Source organism: Eschrichtius robustus, chromosome X, assembly GCF_028021215.1.
Source record: "Eschrichtius robustus isolate mEscRob2 chromosome X, mEscRob2.pri, whole genome shotgun sequence".
Taxonomy (NCBI): Eukaryota; Metazoa; Chordata; class Mammalia; order Artiodactyla; family Eschrichtiidae; genus Eschrichtius; species Eschrichtius robustus.
Window position 1 is genome coordinate 27,178,189 of NC_090845.1, and position 4,886 is coordinate 27,183,074.

A 4,886-nucleotide genomic window follows, 5' to 3' on the forward strand; every position below is an offset into this window, starting at 1 on the left:
ACTGTAATATACCTGTCATATTTAGATGATAGTTTTTTTTGTTTGTTTGTTTTAACAAGTCAAAATGTGGCTCCTTTTTCTGCCTTTGATTGCTTTCTGTAGAAATTCCCCCAGCTGCCAGGCCAAATTTCTCACCCAGACTCCGGGACTCGAGTCACCTATCCAACAGGGCATTGATGCTGCCAAGTTGGCATCAACTCTCTTATTAGCTTCAAGAAGACTTGAGACAGAAGCTGTCAACACTTCATCTTTGGCATCTAGGTGGCTGTGAAACATATCACAATTTAGTCAAAAGACATAATCTTGTCCGGTTATATTTGAAGAAAATCATGTTTAAAGAATGCATACTCTTTTCCTTTCCTTTTTTTACACAGTGTTCACAAACATAGGAATGATTATTAACTTCTTATACTGTTTCCACTTGTAAATTAAAGAAGAAATTCTGCAGAAATTGAGAAAGAGAGCAAAAACACTGATTTTCTGAAATAAAATATTTAAGGATCTGCAGCCAATAATAATTTAATTCCCAAAAGCGGAGCAATTGAAGCCATTTCCAGCCATCAGTACACAAATAGAAAGCAAAATCTTATAATTCTCTTGTGTTTAAAGACAATAGTTATTTAAAACAATTTGTTTTAACTCTAGAGTTTCTTAAATCTCTTAATTACTGCTAGAAAATATTGTCAAATTTTATGCAAACTTTAGCATATTAAATTTTGGAGTCCATATAGGTAGCAATCATTTATTTATTTATTTTTTAATCTTTGAGTAAGCACTGGGAATTAATGATTCCCTTAGTTTTCTTACCTGCAAAAATATGTGAATTCTCTTACCTACTCCACCAGAGTTTGATTAAAGACATATGTATGACAGTGGGCCAAACTATATCATAGTATGTCAATTTTCTATGAGATGTTAATAAGTATTCCTTGGTAAATAGTTCTATGGTTGAACAATTTTGGGAAAAATTGGAATCATTGTAGGTAAATTTAATAAATGCCTGCAGGATTTCTCAGACCTTTTAATTTGCTAAAGTGTATTTTGATGCTCTAAGGGATGTTCATAGCATCCAGCATGTCCTACAAGCATTTTGCACACAGTACATATTGATATCTTTTGAGAAAGTTGCACTAAATTGAATATAAGTTGGAAACTGCTACTGCAAAGCCATATAGAATATCCAGTATGAAAAGCTGTACATCATGTTGTAGTAGCTGTTGCTATTAATTCATCTAAATGCTATTTATTGAGGACATTCCCTTGAAGAAGCCATGCTGAATGGCTTTGTAACTAGAAATCTGTTCTACTTCAGCTTTATACTGTGGCTTAGATCCAGTGCTTCATGTTTGAACACAAATAAATATGACCAGGTCACGTAATTCCATGCCATCTAAGAGAGGGTATTTCAAGTTTGATTATTTAATTTAAAAGGCAGCTCACTGGTCTTACCTCCTTTTAACCATTGTGCATGTGGTTAATAAGTAAAGTATGAATTCCTGTCAATGTTTTTCATATTAATATGTTTTGATTATCGCCACTTTTAACATTTTTTGTGGGAAAGGCTAGTCCCTAGACAAGGATTAACACGGGAGTTTTCTATTGCTTAACTTGTTTCTAATTTCTTACGAGTTTCTTTTATGCGCTTTCCTGTGCTAAAAATACAATCATGTAAAAAATTATAACATATAATCCCCTTCTCTATTTTGGGAATCAATTTACCTCTGAATGAGATAGTAACTACTTCATAGAAATCACTATGTTTTTTAAAGTATGTTTTACATGTGTTCAAAATGAAGGATAATATTCATGTTATAATAGTTTGGCACATTGTCTACAAGGAAGAGTAGTGTACAAACTAGCTTTAAGATGGTGTGCCTTGAGGATTGTGGGATAGAAAGGCATAATCTTTCTAATATAGGAATGTACATCAGAGGTGTGAACTAGAAATTATAGCTCTGCCTTATTGGGACATAACACGAGCTCAAGTGACCCCTGCTCTCCTTGTTCATCTATCTCTGACACTTCCCATTAAGAAGACACAATTGGGTCGCTTTTCTGTGATCCAATATGAAACATCTCTGATAAACAAGGTTTCAAATCAAGGTATCTCAGAAAGGCAGTTGGCCTCCTAGTGCCCTGACTTCCCTTTGGCTTGTGCACAAATTCAGCCCAGGCCCCGTTAGTGGAGGACAGCCCCTAGGATAGTTTCTCTCTGTTCACATTCCACAAGATCCGGGCAGAGCTGCTCTGCAAAAAAGATGTTCACATGGTGCCTTTTTTTTCTTAGAGGGGCAATGTTTTAGATACTTGGAGACTTCACGGCCTGTCAGGTACACAAATTTGAAGTAATACAGGTGAGAGGTTCTTATGACAATTTATGGAAAGTAACATTTTAATCTAGAGCTGTATGTTTGTGGGCAGCATGAGACAAGTCTAGATGAAAGCCTGTTCACTTTTATATATACTCTTCGTAGATTTTGTAATTTGCTGAGTGTGTCCTCATAAATATAGTTAAATAGCTGCAATTAGAAAACATGTTCTGGATGCGTGTCACAATTAAATGGTAAACTACATATATTGGTATTTATTTATTTATTTTTAAACATCTTTATTGGAGTATAATTGCTTTACAATGGTGTGTTAGTTTCTGCTTTATAACATATATTGGTATTTAAATTTGGTACAGATAGTAATAGAATTTTATAAAATGCATGCATGAAATAAGCATGTATTTGTCTTTAAATTAATGGTTCTCAACACTGTTTTATTCCTCAACACAATACCCATGACTCAGCACATTCCTATCAGTAATACTCTCTCTACAAACTGCTTCTGGAATGAGGGCCATTGGCACCAATCTTTGTGGGGGGTGGAGGGGGAGATGGAGTTTGAAAACATGTTGTTGAAGCTTTTTCCAAGTGGAGTTGACTTATCTGGCATAATCAAGACAGATGGTTATTAGGCTAAAGCAGGTACCATAAAAATAGATTATACACTTGATATAAACATTTTTTAACGTCTTTATTGGAGTATAATTGCTTTACAATGGTGTGTTAGTTTCTGCTTTATAACAAAGTGAATCAGTTATACATATACATATGTCCCCATATCTCCTCCCTCTTGTGTCTCCCTCCCACCCTCTCTATCCCACCCCTCTAGGTGGTCACAAAGCACCGAGCTGATCGCCTTGTGCTATGCGGCTGCTTCCCACTAGCTATCTATTTTACGTTTGGTAGTCTATATATGTCCATGCCACTCTCTTACTTCATCCCAGCTTACCCTTCCCCCTCCCCGTGTCCTCAAGTCCGTTCTCTAGTAGGTCTGCATCTTTATTCCCGTCCTGCCCCTAGGTTCTTCATGACCTTTTTTTTTTTTAGATTCCATATATATGTGTTGGCCTACGGTATTTGTTTTTCTCTTTCTGACTTACTTCACTCTGACAGACTGTAGGACCATCCACCTCACTACAAATAACTCAATTTCGTTTCTTTTTATGGCTGAGTAGTATTCCATTGTATATATGTGTCACATCTTCTTTATCCATTCATCTGTCGATGGACACTTAGGTTGCTTCCATGTCCTGGCTATTGTAAATAGAGCTGCAATGAGCACTGTGGTACATGACTCTTTTTGAATTATGGTTTTCTCAGGGTATATGCCCAGTAGTGGGATTGTTGGGTCGTATGGTAGTTCTATTTTTAGTTTTTTAAGGAACCTCCATACTGTTCTCCATAGTGGCTGTATCAATTTACATTCCCACCAACAGTGCAAGAGGGTTCCCTTTTCTCCACACCCTCTCCAGCGTTTGTTGTTTGTAGATTTTTTGATGAAGGCCATTCTGACCAGTGTGAGATGATATCTCATTTTAGTTTTGATTTGCATTTCTCTAATGATTGATGATGTTGAGCATTCTTTCATGTGTTTTTTGGCAACCTGTATGTCTTCTTTGGAGAAATGTCTATTTAGGTCTTAAACACAAAAGACCCCGAATAGCCAAAGCAATCTTGAGAAAGAAAAACGGAGCTGGAGGAATCAGGCTCCCTGACTTCAGACTATACTACAAAGCTACAGTAATCAAGACAGTATGGTACTGGCACAAAAACAGAAATATAGATCAATGGAACAGAGTAGAGAGCCCAGAGAGAAACCCACGCACATATGGTCACCTTAGTTTTGATAAAGGAGGCAAGAATATACAATGGTGAAAAGACAGCCTCTTCAATAAGTGGTGCTTGGAAAACTGGACAGCTACATGTAAAAGAAATAAACATTTTTTAAAATAAAAGTACAAGTGCATTCATTTATTAATCTTTTCATATAGGGCCAGACCTTTTCCTTAAATATCGGTTTCCTTATTTGAAATCTAAGTCTTTTTGGCAAGAACTCGATTCTGAATGCATCATCTACAATTTCCAATTTCAGTTTCTTTAAAAGGGAGTAAAACATAAATGTAATTGTGAAGCAGTATGACTACAGAATCCTCCTGTATTTTTTATTTGCCCCTATCTTTAAGAGTTGACTCATCCACACCTAATTTAACAGGACTTTGTTTTAGTGACCTTTGGGTTTTTTATGGTCAGATGATGAGGGACATTTTTAATTCTTTAACAACCCTTTGTTGAGGCATGGTTGATATGTAAAAAGCTGTAAATATTTAACGTGTATACAATTTGATGAGTTTGAGGATAAATACACACTCGTAAAACCTTCACAACCATCAAGACCATAAATAAATCCATGGCCTCCTGAAGTTTCCTCCCGCCCTCATCATTATTTTTTTGGTGTGTGGTAAAAACACTTAACATGAGATCTATCCTCTTAGTAATGTGATCCAGCAATCCCACTTGTGGGTATTTATGCACAATTTAAATCAGAGTTTTGAAGAG